The sequence below is a fragment of the Mercenaria mercenaria genome, chromosome 10 (genome assembly GCF_021730395.1).
Source record: "Mercenaria mercenaria strain notata chromosome 10, MADL_Memer_1, whole genome shotgun sequence".
NCBI lineage: Eukaryota > Metazoa > Mollusca > Bivalvia > Venerida > Veneridae > Mercenaria > Mercenaria mercenaria.
In genome coordinates this window covers 56,021,879-56,036,329 of record NC_069370.1, presented here as the reverse complement: position 1 = coordinate 56,036,329, position 14,451 = coordinate 56,021,879, and positions in this window count along the sequence as shown.

Below are 14,451 nucleotides of genomic sequence, written 5' to 3'. Positions count from 1 at the left end.
TGAGTAGGCCTAGGGTGGGGGAAGTGGGGTGCAGAAGGATTTTGTCCTACATTCCAATGTGCCATGTATATTTTTTTGCAGGGGAAGTATATTTTGCCTTTTTTAGTGAATACTAAAAATGATAAATGTTTATTTCATTTAAGACAAAAGGAAACAAAGTCATATAAGTCTTTTTTGAAAACTTATTTTCAAATCCTATGTTTCTTCTGCTCATATGTAGTCCACTTGCATGTTATGTATACCTCATTTTCGAAACGGATACTGTTTAAACCAAGAAGATTTTGTATGAATATACTTGTGTATTTGAAATCTGTAAATAGAATGCTTTTTTACCAAAATGCAGTCTTGAATAAGAAATTTAGGTAGATAATTTTGCAGCTATAATTTAGTTTCCGTTTGAAGATTTCATAAGGAGCATTAATTAATACTTTGACTCAAATTGGCGTTAATAGTGTGTTTGTGATAATGTTAAACTGAGTGTTAAATATTTGTCACATTTTGCATGTTTCTATATTTAATTGCTTACTAGTAAATAAAGTAATAAAAAATATACAACTGCTACTTGTATAGTTTTGTGTAAACTGGATATTATGATTATCACCCACTGAAGATGGAGGAGTTTAGTTTTCATGTCTTGTTCAATTTGGTGTCCGACTACATCGCCTAAACCCATTGAATGATATTTAAAGAACTTTGGTGGAATTTTCATCGTACCAAGACATGCCAAACCCTAGTTGTGCCAATCCAAAGGTCAATGTCAATTAAAGGTCAAATGTTTGAACCTTGTTTTTCATGGCTGAGCGTCATGTCTTCTAAACCCCTGTATGAAGTGTATTTATATTTTTATCATGCCATTACTATAACAACTGCCTGATAGAGCCTGTCTGAGAAAAGCAGCGTTTCTCGGGTCACTGACCTGAGAACACTACACTGTGTAAATCTATGATAAGAGCCCCAACTACTTTATAGCCAGGCTACTTTCGCAATGATATAACTGCTATTAAACTGTTAAAAATGACAGAATAACAGGGTACTGTCTTATGAGTAAAGGATTTCTCGGACTCTGCTAATAGTACGCCTAGAGTTTTCAAAATTGTGACTTGCGTAGGCATTCTCTGAAGATGAACGACTACCACGATAAACGTTATCTACTAGGTGCCATAAGAAAGACTTGCCCGGTAGTCACCCTAGAGAGGCCCTTTATAGTGAAATAAACGAGGTCAAAAGTCATTCAGTGCATATTTTCATGTGTGTCACATAAAATACCTTGTACCTTGGTCATTTATCGGTGTTGAATAACAACAATGGTATCAAAATGAAGCCAGGGCTTTGTACATTTATTTACAAACACTTAATCAAAATTTTTCTCATTTACATACTTATGAATATTCATGAAAACTTTAAAAATGGGCAAATAATTCGTTAAAAATGATATTTTCAAATAATACAAAGATCAAATCTTCACTATTTGTGTTTATAAATGGACAAAAATAAGCAATATTACATTTGAAACATTACTTTATATAAATTTATATCTGTTTGTAGCATTATTTATTGTTTGCAAGAGTAAATACTGTCAAAAGTGGATGGGTACATTAATCATTAAAGAAAAAGACAAAAAATTGTCCGGAAGGAGCTCGGCAAGTTTCGCATATCAAGCCTCGTCTGAGAAACACTTTCTCAAAAGGCAGTAACCCGTTATTCTCTATAACTCGGCTGGTATGATCAACTGATCAAGGCAGTGTTTAAGAATACATGTTCAAAATGAGCTTTCGTCGTTCCTGTCCAAAATCGAGAACCTGGCGAATAGTCTTTAATGCTCTGGAGTAAAGGCTCTTGAATTAGTTGAACACAATAGATAGTTTTTTTTTTCAGCTCACCTGAGCACAAAGTTCTCGGGATGCGCTATTGCAGTCGCTAACCGTCCGGCGTCCTTCCGTCTATCCTCCATCTGTCGTCCGTCCGTCAACATATTTCTTCAAATGACATCTCCTCTTAAACTACTGGTCAAAATGAATTTCACCAAACTTGGCCATTAACATCCTGGCGTGGTCCTCTATCAAGTTTGTTAAAAAGTTTTAGGTTGGCCCCTATCACGGGCCGCCAGGCTAAAAAGAAATAGAAAAAAACAACTTCAAATGACTTTTTCTCATGAATTGCTTGATGGATCCCCATCAGACTTGGTCTGTAGAAACGTCAACTCTAAATTTTGTTCATATTGGGGCGCTTTGTCCCTTTTAGGGACCACTAGAGCTAAAATAGAAAACCCTATTAATCACGTCGTCGGAGGGGCATGTATACAGTAACCCCGAATTCTAGAATTGTCAAAGCCTCGGACTTGAATACTTCATTGTAGATCACGAGTTCTTTCCTCAAAGACTCGCGTACTGCATAAATTTCTGGTAAGTGCGATTTATTTACTTTATGTTAATTTGATTGACGAGCAGGTGATTCGGTGAGAAAACAGAAATGAAACAGAAGTTACAGTTGGCCTTAATTAAGCTATTTTATGATATGGCGGAACACGAAGTAACTTTGAATTCTTTGCGTGTCATCAGTGTACATTCGTGTTTTGTCATCCTGTTTTATGCATTGTCAAAAGGCCTATGGGCATTAGAAAAAAGGTTATGTATTCTTACAGTTGATATACATCGCAGAGTAACAACTCATTACCCTTCGTCGAAGGTACCGGCACTGCTGCCTATACTGACTGTGTAAGCGCTACTGCCTTCTTTTGAATCGGTCGCGAGATCTCCCAGCTTCAAGTAGATCTAGTTCTGCACGTTCGGGTCATTTTTTTTCCACAATGTACCGAGATTTTGATTAAACCCCGATTTTTCAAAACATCCGCACATTTCAGGCTAGTTTTAAGACATTATTTTGAATAATTTAAATGATTCAAAATAACGTCTTAAAACTAGCTTGAAATGTGCGGAGGCACTTACTAGTATCTCAAAACAAGCGAAAATGTTATATATATATAGTGAAAATTGTAATATTCCTATAGATATCGTATATGCGTCCATGCAACCTTAGGTGCAAGCGTTTTCTTTATCTTTTGAATGATTTTTAGTTTTTGTAAAATAAAAAGTTGATGCACCAAAATACGGTTTATTTTCACTTATTAGAAGAGTAATTAACTTTAGTTGTATTCTATAATAATGATGATGATGATAATAATAATAATATCATTATTAATAATAAAATCTTTCTCATATGCAGACGATATATTATGCCGCGTGAACATGTGGTATCATCGATAAAAACTCTTACAAAAACCAATCTCCCTTTAAGGATGTACGAGCGATGTTTTCAGCCATTTTGAAAAATATTTATTTGAATATTCCTTTCTATCAAAATTTATACTGGAAATAAATGCTAAATCATAGGAAGTATAAATTTAAACAAAAAGAACTACAAAATATAAAAATATCTAAATATCATCAGTTTTCAAACGCTTTTTTCTCTCTTAGATGCACGGCGACCCAAACATTTTTCTCTCCATTTTGAAGCATTTGTTTGTGCCATTAAATTCTTAAAACAGCAAAATATTTTGAAGATGTTAACATCTGATTTTTTGTTTTAAATTTTAAAACCATTGAAAAAAGTGGATGGGGTAATTATGTCAACAGATAAAAATGAAAGAGATTTCTTAGTGACATATAATTATGCTTATATAGCGTTGTATTCACAATAACCCGTAAGACCTTAAATCAGAACAGAACAGAAAAGAATCTTTATTAACTTGCACAACATGTACATCGTTAAATAACATATACATACAGTATATATACAAACACATACAATTGGTCACGACTTGAATAAATAAAACAACACATAATATTAATATTTAGAGGATGAACTGGCTACTACAATAATATTACCTTTGAATTAACAAATTTCTACGATTGAAGGAAAGTTTAATAAATTTACTTAGTTTGACAAGAGTATTTCTATCATTGCACTTAAACAATTCAATAAGCTTATACATACTTGGTCTATTATAGTAATATCGTTTAATATAACTGCGTCTTAGATCATCAAAGCATGGACATTTACAAAGAAAATGTAGTTCATCGTCAATATCATTTAAATTGCAATACATACAAAGACGTTCATTTCTAGGTATTCTATTTACTCCATACCTGCCTGTTTGAATTCTTAATGAATGTGATGACACTCGCAGTCGAACAAGACAATTCCTAAGATCAGATGGTAGTTTATCAAGATAGTTTTCATAACCAAACGTGTCCTTAAAATGATCATATAAATGAAGTACAGAGCTAGAAGACTTACTATTACACCATTCTTGTAGAAAACAATCAATCAATCTTTGTTTAAAATTGTCTAAAAATAAAGTTTCAGTCACAAGCGATGGATTTTCAAATACAAAATTAAATCCATAATCACATAACAACTTTTTAACACTGTACACCCAATTTTTCTTTCAATTTAGACAATTTTCATATGACATATTATAAACAGTTTTCAAAATTATATTATCTGTTTTAAGCACTTTAAACCAGTATTTTATTATAACATTAAGTGGGATATTATATGTTTTATAAAGTGTCCCATTTTTTCAGTATTTCAGTCACACAAAAAATAATAATTTACGAAAGTTAAGTGGATAATTGCGTCATCATATAATAATTATAATCCATCTTCAATGTCAAAGTCCACATTTCCGCATTTCCGAATGTATCTGTACATGGTAGAAAAAACTAATGCTTTCGTGGCATCCGTACACGTTTCTGAATGTTCACATAAACGTCTACAAATTATTCTTTAGTTTTGAGTATTGTGAGGATTTTTAGCATTTAAAACCATAAAATTTATATAATACCGTTATGTTCAGATTTCACGTTTATTTGCGTATAACAATCAATGTATCCTTCAACAGTTCAAACAAAATACTGTGGAAAATGTGAAACACATAGGTGGGTTTTCCATGGAATGTCAGGCAAACTTCTAATTACACCATTCAAAATGAAAAATGTTTAATTACTTAAACGCTTATTCTAAGCCCCACTAACTAACACATCTTATCCACACAAGTTGTAATACCCTATATATATTTCCCGTCAAAAACCTTGGCGATATCTGTATTGAAAAAAAACCAACAACAAAAAAAAAAACACAAAAAAAAAAAAACAAAACAACAACAACAACAAAAAAAAAAAAACAAAACACATGCTCCTTCTTTTGTAAGCGCATAAAAATTGAGTTTGATATTGGTGGGCCTGTATGCCCTCGGAAATATATTTTAAGTCTTTAATGCAACCTATATAATTATGTGTTCATGAAACGCGTGACATTCCGTCAGATGGAAACTTCCATGTTCCTTTCAAAATATAAACGTTTATTATATACCTATATAAATTCTGAAAAAAAATCGGCTTGTATTTCAAAATTAGATATGAACAGGCAGAAAAAAAAATCAGTATTGTACACACGGGGGAGGAAGTGTCACACGAAGGATGGAGTTCTTCTAATAACCTGTCATGTTTTCTTCTGATAACTGTTACGGAGTTCGTCTGATTTCTGAATGACGTGCCAAGGAATCGTAGAAAAAAAATGGTAATTATTTGTCTTTAAATAGAGAGAATGGGGTGTAAAACTAAAGTTTGATGATCAAGGTTGCCTGATGTCTTGTGCTATGCGTCAGAAAAAACTGTTTAGTCTAATAATCAGCCCCACTACTTTGAAAAGAAGACATTTTGAGTCAAATATCGAAATCGTTTGCTCATTCATTCATATTATTCTTCTTATTCACGTTCTTAATCCGCAGCACATGCAATAGAATAATTTTAGTGCAAAGTTGCAAACATATACCACTTTCTAACAATTTTATGCCCGATTCTTCAAATGTTACGGAATTCCGGTGATAACTCTGAAGATGTCACAGAGTTCTTATGATAACTTTTATTACTGCCAGGGTGTTTCTTGAGCTATGTTAAGATACATTTTAGCTAATTTTATTATTTAAAACGGGTGTTAACGATGTTCTAACGTAATATATTTATCCAAGGCACAGTATTGTGGTTATATAATGTACGGTATGAGTCTTTTGTAAAGTTTAAAACTATATGCAGTATAATGACATATATAGTAAAATACGAATAGATAATAAATGCAGTAAATTGTATTTTTTCGTTCTATCAATGGATGTGCTAATGTTCGTGAACAACGATTTATTGGTTTCCGTTTTGATTGATCACTGAATTGAAATCAAATCCGTTATCTTTAATTTAGGGTACATCTATTTGCTGCATTTGCAGAGGCTGTCTGTTTCTGAAGTGGTTGATCGGATTAATGATAAAAAATAATGCTATATAGTATGATTTACCATGATAATTATAATTTTACCATCATAATTTTTTAAATCCTTCATATAGTTGACACTGAAAAAGTTCAGTCACAATGCGACACTACACAACACAGAGGGCGAGCTACCGCTTCATGTGTAATCAATTGACATGAGTCATATGATGCTTTAGCATATTTACCACAGATTTGAGGCAGATAACCGACATGTTCGTAATGTGACTGGCGTTAATACTGCAGTATTGTCATTACATCTTACAGAATGCATATATTTTTCGATGCGCTGAATACTGCGTACCAAATAGGGGGTTGTCATCCTCATACGTGCATATACTATTTGTCATATAGAATATCATAATAAGTGAATAATGTGGATTTTAAAGTGCTATCTAAATGCTATAAGATGAATAGAATGGCATTTTAGAGTTTAGCTGGAAATATTATAAAGTAAGAGGATTCGGCACTTTCTTACAATAGAATCCACAATGTAATTTCCAAGGCTATTAATTAAGACATAATAAATATGTCCCTATATTTTATCAGTTAATAAAATATGGACAGGAGTTCGGATGCGTAATAATTAAATCACGAGTGCGTAGCACGAGTGATTTAATATTCGCATCCGAACGACTGCCCATATTTCATTAACTGATAAAATTATTGGAACATATTTATTATTTCGATTCTAACCACGCAAATTCTGCGCATTTTACAGCACTACATTTTAGCTCAATATGTCATTCGGCTGGCCATATGCTATTACAAAAACCTCCCACGAATGGAAAGCGTTGCATAAAACGGAATTTTCCGATATTCATTATATTTTAATTAAAGTATTAAGTTGTGAAAATGCTATTTTCAATAATATCTAAGGTCAGATATAGAAATCAGATGTAAATACTTTATTCAAACCTTATATATATGCAGTTTCTTAAAATAGTACACGTCACTACATGATGGCACTGAAACATACACGCCAGAACATTGCGGCATATAAACACGTAAACACTTGAGTCTGGAAGATTGGAACATGAATTATAATTTTATTTTAGTAATGTCAAAGTAGAATCTAGTTGACATTCGTGGTGCTTACAGCGCAGAAATTGTAAACTACGTACACGACCAGGTAGATGCACTGATGTTGAGGTTGAAACTTACCGGGCTGAAACATTTTCTTACGGTAAAAATATAAACAAATAAATTCATCAGTTAGAAATTGTTTGTTTCAGAAAATTTGATGTACATTTTATTACTACTGCTTAGCACTGAAAAAGTCGAGTATTTAGTCGGCATATAACGGAAGCAGAGTAGAATCTTACAGTCGTGTTACAATCGTAGGGTGGAATGGAACAGCTATATTTTATCGTAGATTAATGTATAGGCGATTTCGCTATATGTTTATATAGCAACTGCTGCGGATCGTGTTAGAAATGAAAATAAGAGTATATTTCTGTAACTGTTTAACACTGTACATCATTTATGTGCAATCTGTATTAAAAAAATTAACCATAGTTAGCCAGATCATCATTATTAGCGTACACAGTCCCTTTAAAAGTAACCGTTCTAGTCAGAATAACAAATATAACACTAAAAACTTATCATTGGAACTCAAAAACACACATACCGTACATTATATAACCACAATACTGTGCCTTGGATAAATATATTACGTTAGAACATCGTTAACACCCGTTTTAAATAATAAAATTAGCTAAAATGTATCTTAACATAGCTCAAGAAACACCCTGGCAGTAATAAAAGTTATCATATGAACTCTGCGACATCTTCAGAGTTATCACCGGAATTCCGTAACATTTGAAAAATCGGGCATAAAATTGTTAGAAAGTGGTATATGTTTGCAACTTTGCACTAAAATTATTCTATTGCATGTGCTGCGGATTAAGAACGTGAATAAGAAGAATAATATGTATGAATGAGCAAACGATTTCGATATTTGACTCAAAATGTCTTCTTTTCAAAGTAGTGGGGCTGATTATTAGACTAAACAGTTTTTTCTGACGCATAGCACAAGACATCAGGCAACCTTGATCATCAAACTTTAGTTTTACACCCCATTCTCTCTATTTAAAGATAAATAATTACCATTTTTTCCTACGATTCCTTGGCACGTCATTCAGAAATCAGACGAACTCCGTAACAGTTATCAGAAGAAAACATGACAGGTTATCAGAAGAACTCCATCCTTCGTGTGACACTTCCTCCCCCGTGTGTACAATACCTTTTAAATTATAGCGCACATAAAAAACTTCACTTAGTTCCATTTTGATATCGATAAACATAAAAGATTTCGCTCAATAACAAAACAACAAACAAAAAGGTACACGTATATATTAAAGGGTTCATTATAACAGTAGCTGGATCTGGGATTTTGTATTCGGCTTTCGCGGATTTTGCAAGGTCGGATCACACTCGGCGCTTGCGCGCCTCGTGAGATCCGATCTGGCAAAAATCCACTCGAGCCGAATACAGCATCCCAGATCGAGTTACTGTTGTAATATAGAGATAGTGCCTAAGTTTTTCAAATCACAGGTTTGAAGTTAAAAAGCTTTGAAATGAAGACAAAGGTCCATATATTTCTCAAAAACAGAAATATAGACAATATTTTAACCTGTGTGTGGAGTTATGAGCATTTAATATTTTCATGTTAACGAAAATTTTGTGATCAAGGAAATGTAACTCTTCTTGAACATGGAGAGCATAAACATCAAAGGGACATAATATAGTCAATATTTTCTAATTGGGTGCATTTGATTTAACATTCAACTTTGATCTGGATTGCTAAATAATGATCCATGATACTGTGTGCTAAAAATTTAGAACATCTGGAACAGTCTATTAACAGCAAAACCATGCTTTAGCAGAATCTAAATAGTTAAGCTCTAACTGGGACTCGAACCCAGGACCTCTCACACCTAAGGCAGACACTCTACCACTTCCCTATAACAGCAGTAGCTAATAGCTATGCAGTTTTAATTGCTGGATTACATTGCGTGAACTGGAACAATAATCGGTGAACTCCGGATTATCGGCGTATTCGCTTTGTTACCTAACGGCAATTTTTGTGTAAAGAAAAAATATAATCTAATGCTGCCAACGTCATAATCGGTCAAGTCTGCCCAAATTTCTCTGACGTGTTGTTCAGGGTATGAACTTACTAACTGGTAGTACCAGTGAAATATTACTTACACTGAATCTTTTATATTTGCCCTTTTTGCAGCTGTCGAACGGCAAAGACGGTGAGTTTTGGCAAAATTTAAGTAATTATTTTACCAGTTTTGAGAGGATTTCAATTGATGGGAAATTACAGTTACAAACTAAATACCTTTCTGCAACACATGGAGTCATTAGCATTCACTGTCAATCAGTATTATGACTAAGATCGACTGTCATTCATTCATTTCAAAGTTTCATAGACAGAGTCCGTTGTTTACATTTTTTTATCGTAACCGGTGCACTTGTAAAAATCACTTTAGTTTGAAAAATCAAAGTATGCAAAGAGCTATGGTACGGTCTCTATGTAATAACCCTACTATATGTGAAAAATATATTTGTTAGGTTCATAGTGAAGCATATCAAATATACTTTTGCAGTACTCCAGTTGGGACTACTTTAAATATATTCCCCCTTAGAGAGCCTCAGACACTGTCACCCATTACGATAATAACTTTAATAAGAATAGTTTTTATTCGTCTTTAGCTTCCGTCTCGATATGCGCCGTGTATTAACAACGCTTCAATGAAACATTATCCGCATCTGTTATCATTGATCTTGGAACAAGAAATTGTTTCCGCGTACACGTATAATTACCCTTGCCATAATCAAAAATGAATCTAGAATTTGTTTCGGGAATGTCACAAAATTTCCTTCCTCGCTCCACCACTGGTGAGAGTACTATTTTCGATGTTCACTTGATGAAATAAAATTGTTTATTCCGTAAATCAGTTAACACAACTAATAGCAACACGAGAATCCCGTGCTAACAAAAGTCCAATATTACGACGGAAAGAAACACGAGAAAAGCGCAATCGTGCGTTGTGAGAAAAACGTGCGTAAAATGGTCATGAGGACCTACAGAGTATTTCATATGGCCAGTTTTTCAACTCTAGCACTTAAAAAGTTTAAACCAGTATTAGTTAAGTCATCGCTTAATCTTGTTTTCTAACGAATTTTTACTAATACTCGGCGGGTATATTTGCAATGTGTTAGCTAAGCTGTTGTCACACACTATGAACAGGTAGATATAGGCATTGAAACTGAAAATATTAACTTCAAGTAGGAGCTATCTATATTAGATGTATGTGAAGGTAACTGCATCAAAATACAAGGACTGAAAAAATATTAAAATATCATTTCCTGAAGAAGAGTTATTTGAGCTGAAAAAAAAATGATCCCGGATGAAATATTTGGAAAAAATGGAGACAACTCCGCAAAGACTTTATGATAGGCTTAGGTGACTATTGACCTAGAACCTCATGCAAACTATGCACTTTTTACTTCTAATCATGAAAAAAGCATGCATACTTGCCACATGGATTAGCAACCTGAATACAAAACTATGTAAAGATCAAATAATTGATTGCCCTGGGGAAGGTACTAATAAGCTTTGATAATGTGGCAGTTGAGTCCAATAAGTCAAGGGGTGTTCAAAGATAATCCGTCACAGATCTATTGTAAGACAATCATTGGATTTACCTGTATTGAAAAATAAATAGTGTCGATTGTATTAAGGTCAACTGTCACATTATCAAAGTTTATTAGTAGGACATTTTTGTGGTGAAATTTGTCAACAAACAGATGATTTTTCTTTAAAAAAGTCTAAACCCACAGAATTTCACAAGGTGAAATATGTGGAAAAGGCTACTGCTGGAAAGAGAACAATCTCAAGTATGGGAAAAATATCTAGAAATACGAGAAAATCGAACAAATCAATTTCAAGACTGTTGCATAACTGTGTTATCATACATGGCATTATTCATAGATAGGCTACTTTTCCTTTGCACTGATATAACAGGGGCAGGATTAGGATCATGAAACGGTGTTCACTCAACAATATCACTATATAAACGGATTGTTTCCCTGGTGTAAAGAAGGCTTTATACCCCCTTCACATCTACGATTTTTCTTACGATTTGTGACGAATTGAACAAAATCGTAAAAGGTCACCGATTCCCCACATTTACGAACTATTTAAGAGCTGTTAACGATCAAACTGTGATTTATTCCGAGTTATTACGATGCATTTACGACTAAAGTTACCGATTTGTTGCGAGTAATTACGGATCAATACGATCGTTTTACGAGCTATTTACGAGTTATTTACGAGCTGTTGCGAGTGAATTACGGTATATCATGATTCACCAAAGGCTTTACGAGTATATTACGATTTGTTTACGAGTTGTTACGAGTAGTTACGTGTTAGATACGAGTATTTACGAATATCATGTTTTTATGATTTAAATTTGCACGAAGGCGAGCGTGCTCTCCTCTTTTTGTTGACTACCTTCTTTTTAGGTGGCATTGTTGCAGATAGGATTGAAGTCTCACTCCTTTGACGTATTGACAGCAACTGAAAGGAACTGTCCGGTTTGACAGCTTTTATAACTCACATAAATCGTAAAGCATACGTACGTACTTGTAAAGTACTCGTAAAGTACTCGTAAAGTGCCCGTAACAAATCGTAATCCCCTCGTACCGCATCGTGAAAGAAATCGTAAGAACTCGTATACACATCGTAAACACATCGTATTTAATCGTAAAACAAAGTCTTTACGATACATTTACGAGAGCTTACGAGTGGTTTACGTGTTGTTTACGATACTTACGACTTGTTACGAGCTCTTTACGAGCTATTCACCGATAATTCAAATCGGGGACAATCGTAAGAAATTTTTGACATGTCAAAAATTTTACCTCAACGTTCACGATTGCTTGCGATCTCCTGCGAGTAGTGCCGAGCTATTTACGACTACGACGAGCTGTTTACGATTGCCTGCGACTGCCTACGAGTTGGCAAATCGTAAGGAATCGTAAGAAAAAATCGTAGATGTGAAGGGGTAATAAGGGTAAGTCTCTAGTAGATACAGTCATCGGGCCGTCTCGCCGTATTTTTACCTATAAAAAAACGTGTTACTTTACCATGTCTAAACGTACGCAAAATTATACAACTTTTGAAAAAGAAGTTCTAATTGAAATCGTCGAAAATAAAAGCACTAATGCTCATCTGATCAATGAGAAAAGTGTTTGCTGGAAAAAGGTGAAAAGTGAGTTTAATTCAAGGTAAGACTACAAGCATTCCTTTTTAGCTCGACTATTCGCAGAATAGGGGAGCTGTCCTACTCGCCCGGCGTCGGCGTAAGCGTTAGCATGAGCGTGAGCGTCACACAAATGCTAAAGTTTGCGTACCACCCCAAATATTTTCAAAGTCCATTGAGATATTGCATTCATATTTTGCATACTTGTTTACCATCATGACCCCGTTCAATAAACAGGAGCAGACAACTCTATCAAGCATTTTGACTGAATTATGGCCCCTTTTCGACTTAGAATATGCTTATTGTAATGTTAAAGTTTGCGTATCACCCCAAATATTTTCAAAGTCCACTGAGATATTGCTTTCATATTTTGTATACTTGTTTACCATCATGACCCTAGTCTGTAAACAGGAGCGGACAACTCTATCAAACATTTTGACTGAATTATTGCCCCTTTTCGACTTAGAATATGCTTATTGTAATGTTAAAGTTTTACTCATAGCTTATATTATACTATCAAACACTGAGAATAGTCGAGCGCGCTGTCAACTGACAGCTCTTGTTTTGTTCATTGTTTTATTGTTATCATTATTCCTAAATATTGCGACTTTCATGTACAAAACACGTGCAATATACTTTTGTAATTAAAAATGCATTTGTATTAATAGTTACTGTACATTTACAGGTACATGCGTACATTTAAGTGCATAAAAATAGCCTTGCATGGACACTTTTTTTGTCAAATGCACCTGTACATATATAAGGATGTACTTATATATTATCAACTACAATTGCACTTGCAAATGTATATGTTCACGTATTAATTTACAAATACACACGTCATTAAAAGGATATATATATACATGCACTTATATATTTATGCGTGCACATATATTTTGAAACGTGTTCAAACCTAGCAAATCTAGTAAAGTATAAAGCAAAGAGTTGAATCTGTTACATTTTAATACACAGTTTTTGTATTTTGAAATTCGCTTATATATTATATACATTAAAAGATATCGACATGATTTGTATCTGTTGCATAATTCATTTTAGATCGAATGTAAACCCAACTAAAACAAGTCTGGAAGAATGAAAAGTCCAAAGCGAAAACAGATGTACCAGATGTATCCAAAAAGTCCAAATCGTGGTACATAACGAAAGGGTCTGCTCTGTCCCGTATCATTCTCTCCCTCCTCAAAAGTTCTGCTATTACTTCATGCTGGAAATTTAAATCCATGTCTAAATACTCCGCCTCCATCTTTTCTTAAACCACCTATGCCCCAGGTTTAAAATAACAATAGAGAGATAAGCCATTGCTGACACCGCTCAAAGCAGAAACATCCAATCGAAGGTTTAACATTTAACGAGCCCCGTTTTTCACATGCTGACTTAAGCGTTGTAAATATATCCGACACGGCTTAAGTCGGAGCGTAAGTCATTACTTAACAGTTGAAAAACTGGCCGATAACCATACAGCAAATGGCTCTGAATAAAATGTACATATGACTTGAGAAAAACCCTGGTATACACCTAAAATACTAACTAGATTATGACTAGGCAAAAGATAGCGCCTATTTAAATGGGTATAGTTCTACAAGATTTCTATTAGCTGTTTAAGCTTTTTCAGTATATATGAGCCGTGCCATGAGAAAACCAACATAGTGGGTATGCGACCAGCAAGGATCCAGACCAGCCTGCGCATCCGCGCAGTCTGGTCAGGATCCATGCTGTTCGCTTTCAAAGTCTATTACAATTAGAGAAACCGTTAGCGAACAGCATGGATCCTGATCAGACTGCGCGGATGCGCAGGCTGGTCTGGATCCTTGCTGGTCGCATACCCACTATGTTG